Source organism: Monomorium pharaonis, chromosome 3 (genome assembly GCF_013373865.1).
Source record: "Monomorium pharaonis isolate MP-MQ-018 chromosome 3, ASM1337386v2, whole genome shotgun sequence".
Taxonomy (NCBI): Eukaryota; Metazoa; Arthropoda; class Insecta; order Hymenoptera; family Formicidae; genus Monomorium; species Monomorium pharaonis.
In genome coordinates, this window is record NC_050469.1 from 26726225 (window position 1) to 26745352 (window position 19128).

Sequence of the window (19128 nt, forward strand, 5' to 3'; positions counted from 1 at the left end):
TTATATTTCAGACGGAGTCGGACATAAATAATTTATTCATATTCAGAAAATATACGAAATATATAATCATAAAGAAATAAACCTGCATATTCTAGCTAATTTTTTTAGAAGTAAGGTACGCGCAAAAAATGGCACTGCTTAGAATTTTTTAAAATCGGGAGACCCCACCAATAAATTGAATCAAACATAAATTATTATTTTAAATACATACATTATTGTCAGATTTGAATATTTTCAAGATTTATCAACGTATGGCCTACTTTTAGAAGTATGACAAATTTTCAATTTCACGTTGAAAGAGATTAGAATGCCGGATTCGCAGTCGCGCAGCAGAAGAAAAAACTTTAAAGGGCACTTACCCCCAATGCCGGCTTAATCCATCCGGTATCATATCCAGAGAGTGACGTGTGGCACAAATCAAGAAGTAAAAAAAGAAAAAAAACAAAACTCTTCACCACCAAGCGCGATGCGGAACTATCGCGGTCTATCCGGGGGGATCCGTGTCACCGCGTCAAACGCACAACCGCGCCGCGTCCCCGTTGATGTCACTCCCGTTCGCGCTCGAGTACGAATGACCCCTGAAACGCGGCGACGCCGGTCGTCGCGCCGGAGTCGAGGGTCAAACTGCTTCTATTCCTTTCTCCTCTCTTTTTTTTTTCTTTCTTCCTTCCTCTCGAAAAATCGTTAATCGTACGTGAAAGATCGAGGTAACGATCGCGAATCGCGTGGGAGAGATAGAGAAAGAGAGAGAGAGAGAGAGGCGAACGCGCGGAGCCGACGAGCACGATGAACCGAGCGGGCCGAACGTCGGCGACCAAGTGAGAGGCTAGCGGCACCGCCGCGCGAGTCGCGTGACGTCACAGGGTCTCCTCTCTTTTTTGCCATTCCACGGTGAGCGCCGCGCGCGCGAGAAAGGTGCCCGTACCACCTCGCGCGGACCCCCTTCTCCTCGTCGACGATGCCCTTCTTCTTAGCGAAGTGCCGGAACGCGGAGGAACGTACTCGTACTCCTCCGATGATAGCCCGCGCGCGCTTATCGTTTCCGTTGACCAAATTCTTGGCACTCGCCGTTCGCGCACGGATCCCCGATAAACCGATAATCATTTCCGGCATTTGTTGGGTCTAATGACACTCCGATCTGGGACAGCTCGAACCTCGATTTCGAATTCTCTTGATCTGTAACGAAAAAAAAAAAGAATCCGATTGTTAACATTTCATTCGCAACCATACCTAGAAATAATAGGGACACACTTTGATACTTATCGTACTAGAGAGAAAAAAAAACGTTCATTATGATCTGTTTTAATCTTCCGACATCTTCCTAAATTGAAATTTGCTGTCTTCTTGAAGTAGATCACATGTGTTATATGTGTCATACATAATTAAAAAATCTTAAAAAATCCAAGTTTAACTATATGAGTATATCTTCAAAAAATAGCGAATTTCAATTTCACAAAAATAATAAATAGCTAGGTTACTTATAAAAAGTAAATGTTTAAAAAAAATAATTTATTAAATTTAAAGAAACATTTATTGAACAAAATAATTGTATTCTATGAAAAGAAAAAGAATTTTTTATTTATATAATAGTAAACACTTTTTTTTATTTGTCATGCATTACGACGTGCCCTCGCACGCGAACGGAATGACTTCATTATTACGAGGTGGCGAATTTCTCGTGAACAAGATGCACCTAATAGGTGAACAAAAGAGCTCACCGAAAGCTCGCAAGTAAGTAGGATTGCGCCATTGACATATTCTACTTAAAAACAGTACTGAGCCATCAAGCATTTGCACTGTGAATAAAATGTACTACAAATAAAATTTTTTTAATTTTTTAAATAAATTGTGTTTATATTTGCATACAACTAAACGCATTAAATTTTTCAAATTAAGAAAGCATGTTTATTTATTCGTAAAATATAAATCTATTAAGTAAATCATTTATTACATATCACAACTATTTTATGCGATGTAGTTAATATTTACTGAATCATAATGTTTATTCCTTACATTTCCAATTAAATTTATTCGCTTTAAGAAAACGTTTCTATGAAATAAATTGTTTATCCGGTCTTAGACCTGTTTTCATATTGAGATCACTATTCATGCTAATTACCGCTAGGTAACTAACTGGAGCGCTAATATATAATAACTCATACATAAAATTCACCGCACTAAGGCCGCGCGACGCAAACTTTAGTAACTATTGAAAACTAAATTGAAACTTAAGGATTATTGAAGTGATTGAATGCTTCTTTAATATTACTAACATTTTTTCTGATATTTATGAATACATGAAATTCATTAATAAGTTAAAGAAAAATATTTAATATAATATAAAATTACAATTTAAGTAATATAATAAATCTTTATTGAATTCTAACATGATCGTGTATTATCTTAAAACAGGCTATTTAAAAGAAGAACTTATAAATAAAAAATAAGAACTTATAAAAACATTAAAAAATATATTATATAAATATAAATAATAATATAACTTCAATGTGTAATTTTATATAAGTAAATATAATATGAAAGATGAATACAAATATCTCTGCAGCAGTGCGTAAAAAAAAGATTTATAGAAACTTATGGGATTATTGCTGTATGCTCATGAAAGATTGTTCACCTTTTCTGAGTTTATGCATGTCATATAAGTATTACATCATATTATATGAATATGACATGTAATTATATATTCATATGTCTTTCATATTCCAAATGATAAGACAAATAATTTCTCCTACTCAGAAGATACATAAACAATTATATAATCAAAAATGAAAACATAAACCAGCATTAACTGCAGGCCTGTTCTTTGTCGCTGCACTGCTGCACTGGTGCAATAAGCTAGAATAAGACAGAAATATTTTTTCTCATTCTAACTTATTGCAGTACAGCAGTGCAGCGACAAAAAACAAGCCTTGTAAGTCTTATCAGTTATTGTCACAATTTTTTCATCAAACGAATTTTTGAAAGATGGGGCTCAATGAACCAATTCACCAATAAATTAAAATAAACCTAAATTGTTTTCAAGCAGAAGTGACTAGAACCAAAATTTTTCATTTTTTGAGTCTTTTCTTCTCGATTATGTAATTTTATAGTATACTTTAACATTAAAACAACTTCCAAAACGAATTACAAACGCTAAATACATAAAATGTAATATAAAAATAATATAAAATATTAAAAACTATAATTAATGCATCCCTCTCTAAAAAGGAAATGTTATTGATATTGTTGTCGCTTTTCCGAGATGCTAATTGACTGTCTCGATTGATTTATCGCGACACCCGTTACATAGGATCATTTGCGCGCGTTCTTTCGACGAGGAGGGGCACAAAGCGAAGAGCGAACACTTTCACGCGGAGGCCGAGTTAGTAAATATCATGGCCATATTTTCTATCCGCTCGTCCCATTCGCTCGGGCACGGCACAGACGCAGCTCCTCCTGCTCGCTCGCTCGCGCGTCATTACGCGTTCTCGCCTCTTTACTTATTCGTTTTCCCCCTCGTCGCGATACGCGAGATAGACGCGCAGCCCTTCTCGTTGCTTTCTCCCCGTCCCTTCCTCAAGGATTATAATCATCGCGTACAGATGCATTCTTAAACCTTGATTATCCTTTATTACGGCAGCGTTCAAACGCGACATGTGCTCGAGCTTCGTTAACGTACTGTTGCGAATTACGAGAGGGATTATATCATTCTGCCGAAATGACCGTAATAATAACGTGAGTTAAGTACGGGATTAAAGATCGTTCATATCCAGCGGTCTTTTCTGTACTCGCGATTATGCGCGGGAAAAATCGAAGTCGGCTCCTCAGATCTAATCACAGAGGCGCAAGTAGTTGTAAACGCGTATCGTATCCGATCAAATTGCGAGCTTGGAATATTACAAATACACGTAACGTAATGCATGGGACGGGAGGATGTACTTTCGTCATCTGTTTAAATTTACTTGAGCAAATTTACGTGCGCAAAAATAATGATATTATACAATATTATTTCAGATATGCCATATATAAAAATCGCGAATACAAAAATTCTCAAACACAACTGACTTCGATACTTACAAGTCCAAGTATCTTGTTGATTACTATTAAAAGATGGAATGTATGCACCCAGAGAAAGAATTAGCCAATAAAACTGAAATACAGCCGTAGCACTAAGTGTATCTTTAAAATAGCTAATGTCATTACTATCAAACCTCATTTTATTATCCATTAAATTCTACAGAAAATCAAATAATGTTTAGCTGAGTCACATTATTTTCTTTTAGCAATAGAAATATAATATGAATAATATTTGTAGTAAGACTAGATCTCTTAGCCGAGATTATATCGTTGATGCTTTGAACTTTTCCTAAAGGAAATGTCAAATTCCTGAATAAATTTTTTAATAGAAAGAAATTCAAGTGTACTGTCAAAATATATCTTTTATTTATTTTTATCTTGAAGCGCCTAATTTTGAGGACTCAACTTCGACGAATCCTTTGATAAAATAAAATTTTCTTATTTCAAGACAAGAATGAAAAATCTCACAATACTGCGACTTTTATTCTATTCTACTTACGAGTAATACAATAATACAAAACTTTATCGCCGTTGTTTGTCAGCTGCGAATCAAACGCTCGACTTCCCATGCGTAAGATATTAAGGAAGAGCTACCACTTTCTTTGCTATTGCATGTCGAAATTCGCTTTTAATTTCAGCAAATAAATTTGTGTCTCACGGCAAATGCACTTCATCTTCAATAGCCAACTTTTAGCAATAAGAGAAAATTTTAACAAGACACTGGTGTTGAGTCGTTTCTTTGTGTGCGTGGCAAAGAAATTCCAACCTACGTATGAATTCTTTTCTCATCCTACATCGCTTCGTCGCACAGCTACGCGATTAGCTTCGATAAAATCTTCCGCGTACCGCCTATCAATCGGATTAAGAATTTCCTGAAATTTCTATTGTCCAGCCGCGGATTTCCGTGAAGCTGCACCGCCGCCGCCGCGAATCTAATCGCGAGCGGCGAAGCTATCGCGAAGTGCGGAAGCGAGGCGGGTTTTACGATCGAGACTTTTTCTACGACTTTACAGCGCGGCATTGGCGAGTCTCGGTCAGTGGACTTGGGAGGAAGAGTAAGAGGAGAAAGAGCGGTAGAAGAAAAAGAAAGAGATGAAGGGAGCGGTGCACATATCTGCCCATGAAAAACGACAGGATGACCCCTTCTCGAGTGCATCGTCAATTGCTCGGGATGTTCAGGATGCGCTAGGTTCTTGGGCAGGTGCAAAAGGACAAGAACGAGCGTTTTCTCGTTTGAGCCTAGATCGCGGAAAAGGGCATTCTCCTTTAACTTCCATCATTTCGTTTACTATAAATAGACCAGGTATCGCATTATACATTAAATAACAACAAAATTTGTCGAAAATGCAAGGTGCTAATAGAAATAATTGTAACAAGCTAGCCTGAAATTAAATATATAACGAAATGAATAAAAAAATATATAAACGCACATAATCGAAGAAAGTGAATCAATGCTCTGAATGATTGTTTTGTCTCTTAGACTTCGATATAAGAAATATTATTATTAAGATTTGGTAACACAAGGTCACTTTCTACAAATGATTTTATTTCAATTCACTTATATCAAAATCTGTGTTTTCGACTTCGCGAAAGCTCGCACAATTATCGCTTCGATAGCGCAGCTTCCCGCACGATCCATCATTATCCTAAATTTCTCTACGCTAAAAAGAACGATGCTATTCATGAATTATTTATTTTTAATATACAAAAAAAAGGAAAAGGTGAAACGGACGAGAGGAAAACATCGCCGAAACTCCATCAGGAAGATTTCTAAGAAGGAAAGCGCGAGTTTTAAGCGAAGGAGATTGTCAAGATAACGAGTAATTCAGTGAAGTGACGCCTCTTGAAGCTTCATTGAGCGCAAATACTAATTAGGAAGTGTTCACTAAGTCACTTTCCAGTGTTCACACCATAGAAAAGGCATCTTCGTGTACGTAAAAAGAAAATTACAAAAAAAAATAGGAAAAGTAACTCACACGAAAGAAATTTTCCTCACATTTGTAACAAGAAAATGAGCCTCTCGTGCAGAGAAGGTAAAACCATAGGCGTACTTGAAATATTCTTCGATGTTCGCACGATAAAACACAGATAAATTCATTCCTACTGCCTGGAAGCAGTTAGCGGAAAGTAAGAAGTACATGCAGCATAAAAGGAATCTACTTCGCATTCGCAAAAAAAAAAAACCAGATTTCTCGGAAGTAGAAAAGGTAACGATGGGCTAATATTAAATTGCTTTAATCGTCCGTCTTTACGTCACCCCGAGGAGAAGTGTGACACGGTGCTGGGTCCGCGATGATATTTTAAAGTCACCGCATTACAGCTAAAATAGCGGCACGATCTGCAGTATAAGATAACGACGACAGTTAAGCGAGCACGCTTCTCATGCTTTTCTTTTTTAAATTTCCACCTTGCATAAATATAATCGCTTTCGATCTGAAGATTTCACTGGCTGTGAACTCGATTCCGAATTGTGGCGAAGCGACAACCCTGTATTTATGTCCACGTTAAAATTTGATCAAGCGACAGCAAAGATTCTTGTTAAACTTTTGAGTATAAATATCTAGATATCACACGTGCATACTGCGCTTTATTGATATTTCTAATTATCATGATATATAAATATATTAATGTAATTGCTAAGAAATAATTATAAGCAAATTAATTTGTAGCTCTTTCTTTTCAATATCTTTAATAATCACTTGAAATTTTATTATTGTTTTTGACAGTAATGCTGTCATTAATTAATTAATAAAAAGATAAACAATAATAAATGAATTAATAACAAATAAGACATAATTAATGAGAAAATAATTTGTTTTTGTTAACGAGTATTAACACGTGTAATATAATCATTTTGTAATTATTGTATTAATAATATTTCGAATTTTTCATAAAATAATGCAACTTTGCAGAAACTTCTACGGTATCTGCATCAGAATGCAAATATCATTATTTGTAACTGGATTTTCTATTTTACAAGTAACTGTAATATTTCATCTTGAGCAACAGCAGCAAGAGAAGCAAAGTCTCGAAGGTGGAAGCGAAGAGGAAAACGTTGGGAATAATTAAGAGAGTCGTCGACTGGCACGACCGTAAGTCCGTGATCTTGAAGCGGCATTCTTGTGTCGTGGGAGTACTTCACATAGTTAGCATCACGGAAGAATGCAAGCGAAAGACAGAAGGACGTGGGGCGAAGAGGGAAAAAGAGGAAACAAGACAGAAACGGAGTCATGTAGAAAAAAGGGAGAGGAGAGCGGCAACGATATAATTAATGATTTCTCCGTGGTAATTAGTGTTTTCACTGATCTTGACTCTAGACTTTACATAGTTCCTATCGGGACACTTTTCTTTTGCATAACGGAATTCACGGATGTGCGACTCGATTTTTCGACACTTATCTTTAAATGTCGCTTGAATGTTTAGCTACGTTTACTAGAGATCCTATGAAGAATAATATCAAAAAAGATTCTAACTTTATTACTTATCATTAAATATAATTATAAAGTAATTTAAAGAAATAGAATATTTTGCGCGATTGTATTCTGTAAAATAATAAATATTTTAAGGCAATAATAATTTCTGTTATTGCATAATCGTATATACACTATTAACACATCGCTATCAAAATGAAGATTATAAGTATAAGCTAGTCAGTTTTGTTTTATTAAAAAATTTTCAACTGCAAATTAACTATTATGGAATAATTACCCATGATTATTACACATATCAGATAATTTCTTCCTTATATTTTAAATTAATTTCGATAATTGGCTTGTTATTGCATATTAACGCTTTTTTTTATTAACTTGTTAATGTCATCTAAAATAATGATAAAAAATTATGCTTAATTAAAATGTTTTGTAACAAAAATATTGTTATTGGAATTATAATTAATGAGAAACATATAATTCTAGAAATTTTTTATATTAATTTAATAAAGTAAAGATATACGTTTGAAATTAATCATTTTTAATCTTGATACGTAAAAAATATTAAATTTCATCATTTGAAAAATAAAGTTAATCTTTATTTTTATTTAAAAGCATTCAGAAAAATATAATTTTATGATTTTTTTTCTTTCTTATTTTTTGCGTCCTGAAAATAAAATTGTATGATTTTAATATCTTAAAGAAAGAAAAAATTAAGTTCCAGTAGTCGTCAAAAAGCTTTCTCAATCAAGTGCAATTTAGTATTATTTTATGTGATATGTGATGCTAAATAAATTAACACACGAGCAAAATATAATATTCTTGAAATTAATTTAAAAAGTACAAGTAACTATAGTATTAAAATAATATTAAATCTTTCATAATATATGTAGCGGAACCAGCTGATGTGTATTTTGATTTCGTTAGTCAACATTTGTCCGGCGCTGCATACACAAGGCCACCGCGTGCATTGTATTGTCATTCGTCCGGCAAGACTAAGTCGACTGGTTGTGACGCATGCCTATCCACATATCGTTACGTTACTCATCAAAACGCAATTATTTCTGAACTATGAAAAATTAACTATCATCCATTAATTAACTTCCGCGACTAAAATTAATCATTTATTTTTATTGAAAAAAAAATACCTCGCACGAATTATGTATTTCATTTAAATATTAATAATAGATAATGGAAATAATAAAGCATTGTTTCATCACGATATTTATTATGTGCGTATAAGGCAGTAATGGATTTCTTTGACAATATCTATATTTGAATACATGCATCGAGCTTTGAATTTTTTGCTGATTACATAATTCATCACTTTCAAATTGAAAACGCAGATTACCGAATGTACTAAATTCTATAATATATTATATATACCTATAATGCTTAATCTTTTTTTTATTTTCAAACATAAATGGACGTTGTAAACGTTTTATATAGAACGGGCCGACTCTGAGCAATTTCACGATAAGTTTAATTAATAAGTATAATCATGAGTAAGGTCAATTAGTTAATTATTAATTTTATTATTTTATTATTTATTTATTTATTTTAATATTTATTATATGTACAGAATAAATTTGTGATTGAAGCTCTATATCATTTCAGCTTTTATTCATTATGCTTTGTAAGTTTCACGAATATAAAAGAAATCAGTTATAATCAAATAGAGTTTTGTTTTTTTAATTTCTTGTATTATTTTTGCGGTCACATATCGGTGCGATTTTGTCGCAACATTGTAAAGTGCATGAAATTAATATCGAAAGTGCAATATGTGGGTGATTATTCTATTATGAAAATTAATATGCACGTAATTAATCATGTTTTCACGAGTTGTATTATATGAATGCAATGGACGAATCTGAAGGAGGAGGAGAAAGCCTGACCTCAGATGACAAACAATTATGAGCTAAGTTAATGCGTTATTATTAATAATATTAATAAATTTTCGTGAACATTATATCAGTAATATGTATATATATATATATATATATATATATATATATATACACATCAAAAAAGCATAAATATAAATTCAGTACAGTAAATTCATAGTACAGATCCGTTATCTTGGAATACATAGGCTGTGACAGATTAATACAAAAATCTTGAAATTGGAGTAACTTAACAATTTATTAAATATTTCATATACGATTTTTTATTGTCAAGAATGATTAAGACTTTCAAGCTGCAAAATGGAGATAAAAGTATAATATATTATATTACGAAATTTTAAGGAAGTTATAATTTAATTTTTTAACTTCTAGCTCAGTTATTAAAAAATAAAAAATAAGATAAGATTAATAAATAGAATATTCATTTAAAATAGAAAATTTTTACTTAAGTTTTTACATAATGTTCTTATCTTGTTGATAAAGATAAAAATAGAACATTCTTTCAGACATTCTTATCTATGTATATTTATTCTAAGCTAGTTTTAGTTATAATTATATATTATATTTAAGTTTTAATTATAATGTAAACATACAAGCGAAGACATACTAACTAATAAGTAAGGCCCTTTTACAAATTTTTGAAAGGTAGTGATAAAAACATTCTGCTAATTAATTAAATCAAATATAAATTATCATCAGGCGGAAGTGACCTACATAGTGTGACAAATACATATTGCCTTTAACGCTTCGGCTCTGACGTTCATGCCGAATCGAACTGCGATCAGCATCAAAAGTGAAACGGAATGTTTCCTGACGATCAATTTACTGTTTATCATAGCACAAACAGACTGTCAGATTGTCTTGAGCTTTAAAACGACTCGCACGCTTTAGTTGTCAACGCTTTGTATATCTTTAATTAATCATTTCTTCTCAAGTGAGTCCTATTTATTTCGCGCAACATTCTTGGAGCTCGTTTCGGCATAAATATTAGGACCGTTCTCAAGAGCATAACAAAATATATAATATATGTAGTAATCAGATTTGAATCTTTTGGGACAATACATCGATGAAATATTCATTACACGTATATTTCCGCAACTCGAGATTAGTATTGTGATATTACTAAGAATAGTGCATTGAAATCGAATTAAGAATTCCGAGTTATCTGTATGACAATCGCGACGCGCGACTTGAACGATTTCAACGGCGGTTCTCGAGTCGCGGAATGAAGCTTTGAACGCGGATATCGAGCCTGCCGAGCGCCTCGCCTGGCCTCCTGCGAGCTTAATTGTGCGCGCATGGGAAAAGGTGTCGCTCAGGCACTTTCTCTCGCGGTGAGGAAAAAAACACGCGCAAACGCATACTCCAGGCGTTACACGTGGACGTGGGTGCGCGAAATACGCGCGCGTGTGAGCGTCCCGTATATGTGAATGGAAATTGACGTCCTGTTACCGATACTTTCAGCACCTGCCTGTGCAGCGCGGTGCCCGAAACACATATATATTTCCCCCTAGCTCTTTTCCTAGCTTTCTCGAAATTATCATATTATTGGTCGGTTCGACATATCGAACCGAAGTATATGGACCATTTATTTACTTTTACTTCTGACATGTTAAACAGATACAGGCAATGATGTTTCGCTTTTACTCGCGAGGCACAATCACGATAAAGCTCTCGCATAGCTCGATCCCGGGAGGGATACAAAGATGAAACAGGAATAATAAACATTTAATTTTAAAGAAATTAATTATCTCGTGTGTAAATACTTTGTATGCATAAAATTTATTTATAGTTCACTCACTCTTATATAACGTATTCCTTAATATAGATAGTGACGCGGCAACATAATATTTATATGTCTTTAAAGAGAAATGTTTTCCGCGAGGGGAACTTTACGAGGAAGTTTGACAGAAATTTACAGGCCGGCCGACGAAGGAAAGCTTCGTCGAACCGGTAGCCGGAGATGACCCTAATTTATATGTCGTTCGCCGAGAGACTTTTCTTTCCTGCGATACGGCACGTATTCGCGGCACATCGCCAGAGAAAGAGAGACAGACAGAAAGAAGAAAAAAGAGAGAGACACACCGGGGATCTATTGGCCGCGACTGCACGGCTGCATTGTCCCGCGGAAACACGTTCGTCAACCGCTGGAAACGCCGTCGTGCCGGACATTGCGTCTCAACCATGCATGCACGCAAAGTTCAGGAAGAGAGCACATCTCCGACTATGTTTATCCTATGATTCAGCGCTACTCGGCCGATCGTAAGACGAGCGAGAGAACGAACGAGCGAGCGAGCGATAGATTCACGCGTCCTCGAGACGAACAAACGCGGCGCCGCATGTTATGCAAATCGTCCCCTCATTTCTTTCTTCCGTCCGGGAGTACAACAACGCGACCCTCGTCGCTTCCCGCAACGTACGGGAAAAAGTCGTCGCTCCTCAGCGTTTTTAATTTCAAATGCGCTATTCGCGCGATTAGATGCGGAAACGCGCGTGAGTTACAGCTCGCGGGCGATCTTCCTATCTCTTTTCAGCTAAATTGGGACCTTGTATTTAACTTTCTCTTTATACATAGCTCGCATTGTCCATTTTATTAATTATCTCGTTACAGTCGATTCTAAATCTTGTTTAAATTTATTTCAGTTCTCTTTCGTAAATATAATAAATTAAAAAATTCTTGAACTACGTAATAATTCCAGCCGTCAAGCTCGTGATTAACCGTGTTCGCTGACAACAGCGTGAGATAACGTCATCTCGCGAATAAATCAGTTATGACCGAACGCACGCTCCGGCCAAAATTTTACTGAATATGTGAAACACACGTGGGTAATGCGCCTCTCAGGTTGTTCCTGCACGGTAAATGTCAGAACTCAAAACGTCGCGACGTGATGTCACTCGCGACAAAGTCCGGCTCGAGCCCGTCGCTGGAAGCTGGTTTTGCTCGAGGAGGCGCGAGGCAGAGAGTCCTGGCCGGGCCTTAAGAGAGCCTTCTCTGGAACGGTCGAGGAACGGCGCGTTCCTCTCCCGTTGTCGGTGCGGCTTATGTAAAGTATAGGTAATGAAACGTTCAATGCGCCGCACGGCGGACGATGATATAAGAGGGTTTATGCACACCGCCGCGGATTCCCCTCCATCCCTCTCTCTCTCTCTCTCTCTCTCTCGTGCGCATTCGGCTCTGATCTATATTATAGAATAAAGGTGGGTGTAACGTATAACGGTATCCCCCCCCGCAGCCACACCACACCACCCACGTCTGATAGGATTGCCCAACGTTTCATATATGGCCGTAGCCCAAGGGCGAGGGCGAGAAGGAGAGAGAGAGAGAGAAAGAGAGAAGATGGCGATGCCGGGAAGGCGTCCTGACGCGCCTCACGGCCGTGATATCCTCTCGTCGATATAATGGGACAAGATCGATCGTTTTTGCTGAAAACGTACCTTCCAGCAATACGACACGCGATACGCGAGTTCTCACGGTTTTGCTCTCGTCTTCCTTTTCAGAAAAGATGTCCTCGCGACATCCAAGAGACGTTTACGACTGCGACTTTTCTTCAGGAGAATTATTTCTACAATTTTTGCAATTCTTCTTGGAAAAAAAAGAGATTCTTAAAGAGCGTCTATCCGTCATAAACGAAAATAAGATATGAAATAAGTATGCAACTGCACATGTGTGTATATGTGTGAAGAGAGTTGCATTATTTTTCTGTGACCGACAAGCAATATTAAAATATGATTAAAATTGTCTAAATTGTGCAGTTCTTTGATTTCTAAGCTCTGATTAATTGCTCTGTTACGAAAATCTTATTTAATTATTGAAACAATGTTGTTGACATGTCTCATTATCATATGTGCAATTTTAATTATTGCATCGCAAGAGCACCAATAAATAAAAACAAGTTAATTTTTTTATTATAAAATAACAGCCTCCTCTTTTAAACTGACAAGTCTCTGGTTATATCTATAAGTTTCCTACGCTGCTAAGCTTCATTATGCAACGGGACATTTTTCGCGACATCTTTATGAATGAAAACACCAAACTCGCGTCATGAAAAACGTGATTGGCGCGTTTTTGGGAAATTCCTTTAAACTACGTTCGATGGAAAGCGTCAGACAGTTGGGTAATCCGGCCAGAAATTGCGGTGAATCTGGGCGCGCGTGGAAAACTAGGCGGTAGCGCAACTTTTTCGTTTACATAACGGAGCAGCCGCCGGAATCGGCGCGAGCGTGGGCAAGCGATTTGGCGAGCGGGTTATCGATGAGTAACACAAGTACAAACATGAGAAACGCTTTTTCGATTAAGTAATACTTAACGAACCAAGACGCATAACGCGCGAAAAGGTGAGATGTTGATTTTCATACGTAATTCACCGTTGCACGATAGATAAATACTATCCATAGGTGTAAGAATAACGTTCTTTACCGCCAACGGCGAGCTTCGTTGCTGATAAAGGTCACGATCCTTCGCCGAGTCGGCCGTGCGAGCGGGCGCGTACGTAATTGTACGTTGAATGCACCGATTTCACTAAGTCCACGACGGCAATTACGTGTATTCGAAAGCTCCGTAAAGCTGTCTTTCTTTACGAGCGACTCTCTGCCGAATGATCTGCGGCTCATCATTGCGAATAAGTTCGTCCCTTGCGTAATATACCGAATATGGACGACTGTCTATTTCTTTTCCAATGACGATTAAATGAACCCGCCGATTATGAAAGATTGATAACGATGATATAAGATACGTCAGTTCCTTTGTATGTATGTGTGTGTGTATGTATATGACATATTTCTTCTGATTGCTTGTAGTTTTTATAAATACACTAACATTCTATTATATAAAATCAAGATAGCTTTTATCTCAGGTGGCCTAATTAATATTTTTAGCTGAAATTAATTTTCCAAGTAAATTTTGTATTACTAAATTAATTTTGGTTCTATCTCTCTGATTTGATATCCCTGTGATTTGATTATTCCCCTCATAAATTTGTCATCCGAATTCACTCCATTCTTCAAAAGGATAGCCGTGTGTGTCTAAGGATCTAATCTGACCGTTCCAGTTTGCTAGGCACGAAGTGCCCCGCTGAGAGGCCGCGATACTTTCTATCTGGAACCCCGAACGCGATACAATTTCACTTGTTCCGCGGTGTTCCTGTACGACTCCGCCCACGAGAACTTAGAACGGCGGCCACGGTATCGTACCTCTCACTAGCGACGACCGGTCGAGGGATAGAATAATAATAAAAATAAAAAAAAAATACCGGCGACTAACGCAGGGAAGCGGAGAAAACCGGCGTGTAGGAAATGGTTCCGGGTTCGCGGCTCTTGTGGGACGACGCTGGTCACGCGATTCACGCGCTCGGCTAATAATTAGCGGAGAGACGTAAGGGCTGCCTGGACTTCTCAGGAAGTAGCACATAGGATAGACGGAGTCGTTAACGAACCTACGCTGCACATATTAAGCCTCTCTAAACTGTTGACAGATTTTTCGCACGCAGCACACACAAAAGGTGGCTGGTTTTAAGGTTTTTATGTTTTATATTTGAGCAAAGCTATATATAGAATTAAAATAAGAACTGAAAGTGACTGAACTTTCAGTGAACTGAAAGCTAAATCATATAAACAATTTTTATATTTTACCAAAACTTTAAAGCTGACATTTTTTTTAACTTCTCAACATTAAAAAAATTTATTTACACTTTAAAAAATATTTTTTTTTCTTCTATTTCAAAAAATCTTTTCTTAAGAAAAATATATTCGATCTATAAAAGGTATACTTTTATTTAAACAATGTACCTACATTGTCAAAATTCTCGAACACTTGTCATATTTAACAACGTTGTTTACACAAAATGTTTAAAAACGTTTTTTTTATGTATTCGTAAATTGTCATTAAATGTGATCTTTTTACTCGTCCTTTATTACTCGTGAAAGAAATCTGCAATTTTCATTATATGGATTATTAGGTGCGAGTATAACACAAACTTAACGTTTCTTTCATATTTGATTCTAGATTAGTAATGTGTAAGACTGTATTTTAATTTCACATTGAAAGATTAGAATCTCTAGACAAGTATACAGGTCAATAAATGCCTTTTTCTTTCGAGTCATACGATAAATATCGAAGTATGTCACCACTTCTGATAACAACTTATGTTATTTCAATTTATGATAGAGCACTGTATCAAATCCTTGTCTTTCAAAAGCTGTAATATATTTCTGTTGATTATAAAAGTAATTGTTCGTATATTTTTAAAGAAATTATTTATGTATGACCACATTTAAAGTATGATAAATCTAACATAATAGTATATATTTATATGTATATACTGTATAATATACACACGCGAGAGACAGAGGAAGAAAGAGAGAGAAATTTCAGAAGATAAATATTTTTTACGAGATAATTCAGAGCTACTATTTGTTTCTTTTAACTTTTGGCAATGTACAATATACGAATAAATAATTTTTTGTCTCTTCTGGATATAATATTCACTATCGTTTCTTATTTTTGTGATAAATATATGTATATTCATCTCTTTTATAAAATTCTTCAATAAATTTTTTTAACAGTAAAAATATACATTCAAAAAGCTCACCAATGATTTATGCTACTGCCATCTAATGCGAATGCAGGGAGAAAATACAGTGAGAGGTCACTCATTGCTGAAACATTCCACGCCATCTGTAATAATAAGTAGCAACTAAAGTTTAATTTGTAAGAAAAAATATTATTATCAGTAATTGTAAATGTAGAATGTCTTACATGTTATATGTAATTTTTAATTACAAAAATTTATATTCTATTTATAAGTAACAGCATCAAAAGTTATAAATTTTTGTAATATTGTAATTTAAAAAGCAAAACCTTAGAAAAATATTTTTTATTTTTTCTATATGTATTAAAATTTACATTAAAAAAAAGCGCATTATTAATTTTGCTATCACATTGTACAATATAAATTTTCTATAAATTTTCTATGAATTCTCTATAATTTTTCTATAAATTTTCTACAAATTTTCTCTGAACTTTTATAAATCTTCTGCATTAATATTTATAGAATATTCATTAAAAATTTAAAAGAGAATTTATAAAAAATTCATAAGAAATTCATTAAAAATTTTCTAAAATTATACCAAATTTTGAACAACAATATTCAAAAGAGTAATATACTTTTAATTTTTTTAATTTATAAATGTTGAATTTTATTTTTTAAAAATTATAAAATTAAATATTAACTACTAAATATTAAATGACCGCTTTGGTAAAATTTTTCGCTGATAGTTTGAATCCTTATCATTTCACAATGTTTGATATAGAAGCCGCGTCATTGTTAAACAATCTGATATTGCGAGCGCAAATAAAAATCCAGCAAGAAGAAGCTAAACAGGATGTGAATAACCATGACGTAACATGTGGGTCAAATATTTTAGCAACAATTATCGCGCACAGTGACGATTTTACGTTCGATTTCTTAAATGGTCGTTAATAGTGTGAAACAACTTAGGCATCAATAATGAGTTCCACATAATTAGCGACAATTAGTTTCTCGATCAAGCTAATGAATAATAAATTAAAAATAAGATGCTTTTTAACCAACTAGTAAAAATGTAACAACGAATGATGAGGTAGAATAATAATTCGTTTTCTTATTTATCCGCCATGATTTTTTCAGTTTCATATTTGGGGAAAATGTTTTAAGAATACTTTAAAATAATAATTATTGATCAATTTTCAAATCAAATTTTACTTCTCCAAAAAACATTCAAAAGATTGAGAACAATGCTTCGATCGTTTTCATGTATTGATGCATTTTAAATCGAGAGAGGTTTTCGTTATTAGACATAGTATAATGCAAATTGCATTAAAAAACGCGTTGCGTGTTTCTTAAAATAAGTAAACAGAGGCCTTGAAGAGCTATTTAATTTAGATTCGCTTTGATCAAAATCCTATTCGTGTTTTTATTAAATGTTAGCACGCAAAGTTCTGTTGCTCGCCAACTCATTTTGTTCTCTCTTGCGACCAGTTTATAGCTGATTTGTGCATTAATAGGCACAGAAGATTTGTGTACCGTGCAAGTGATTGCATACATGTTGCGCACACTTTTATGTAACAATGTAACAAACATAGAGATAAGAGTCTTATTTAGCCTTGAATGCAAATAAAAAAAAAATTATTTTATTTTATTTTATTTCCTCTACAAATATCAAAATAATTACATGTTTTAATTAAATATACATTTTTGTAAAAATTTACTATTTGAAATGTTTGTTACTAAAAGGACAAATTAAAATTACTATTCTAAGGCCGATATATATATATTCATAGTTGAGTCTTATTTTGAGATCCGTCTCAAGCAATGTCTTAAGATGCTAATACGGCTCTGTGATTGGTTGATGACATCTTAAAGCAGTACTTAAGACGATCTTAAATATAAGACCTGTCTATGAATACTGGCCTAAGTCTTTTCATTTTGTAATACTTTTTGTTTACTTTCATAATGCTCTAAATGCGATTCCGTTAAATGTTAATGTATTCGCCAAATAACTTAAATATCGTGTAAGTACACCTGAATAATTACATGTCTCATAAACCAGCATAAATTTCGACTTGTACGCGGTTTCTTATAATTCGAGCTCCCCACCCCCTTCAATTAAAATTCCGGTCGTATTAAAAACATCTAATTGTAATTATCACAAGATTATGACCAAGCTTTTTTTCTTTCGGAGATGTCTTTCTCCTTAGTTTTTCTTTTTTATTCGTTTGATTTTGTACAGTTGATTTTGTACTCATTTAATCCATTCTTGTATTTTTAAGATCGCGTACACAACCTTAAATTGTTATCAACTAATCATATTAACATCTTCAGATACATATTATCTAAGACGTTCTTAAAATAAGTGTCGACTATAAATATCAATTGGATTTTTTTATGTATCTTTTATATAACTTTTACAATATACGATAGTCTAATTATTTACACATGATAAAGACACATAACATGATAAAGACACATGTGTGAATAACATATGTCCTCAGGAAAGCATATAAAATTAAGTAATACGATTACACTGCAAATCCAAGTGTGTAGTTTTACACACTTTAAGTGTGTAAACTCATGTACGTGTGTATTCGTCTTTATCTGTGTAATTGTACACACTTTACACTTTAAGTGTGTAAAACTACACACTTGGGTTCGCAGTGTAGTCGTATACCGGTACGCATGGAGAGCTTGTCGCATACATTCGTGCGTGATAATAGGTTACACCTTGACCTTACAAATATCAAGATCTACTATAGTTTACCTTCTTACCAAAATATTATTCCAGTCAAAAAGTACATGCAGAACTTGTGCAATTGGATTTTCAACATAAAGTATTATGATCTAACATGTAAGGCAGTTAATGTACACTGAAAAAAAAAGTAATATATCTAATAAGATATGTAATTGCGGGCTGCCAACTACAAATATACTCACTACAATAACATATGCTATTGCAGTATCAATATTGTACTTGCATTAACAGTAAATATTATTGTATTGATTATATTATGTAGTTGGCAGCCCGCAATTACATATTGGCTATATTACTTTTTTTTCTGTGTACTATCATTTATTGAATATATTTATTGAATCTATAAATTTTGGGATTTTTATTAACTGTTTATTACGAACAATCGTGCTTCTGTTTCTATTAAAGAAAAATCTACTTCAAAATGGTTGAAAAAATAT

At 34.4% G+C, this 19128-nt stretch overlaps 1 protein-coding gene across 1 annotated transcript in view; it reads right to left on the reverse strand.

The window, feature by feature from the left end:
• The window catches only part of LOC105835896, a 115950-nt gene that overhangs the window by 70174 nt on the left and 26648 nt on the right, over positions 1 to 19128 (reverse strand). The window contains 2 exon segments of the mRNA XM_028193669.2: positions 360 to 1176; positions 15994 to 16079. The gene's annotated coding sequence lies outside the window, so the exon portion shown is untranslated.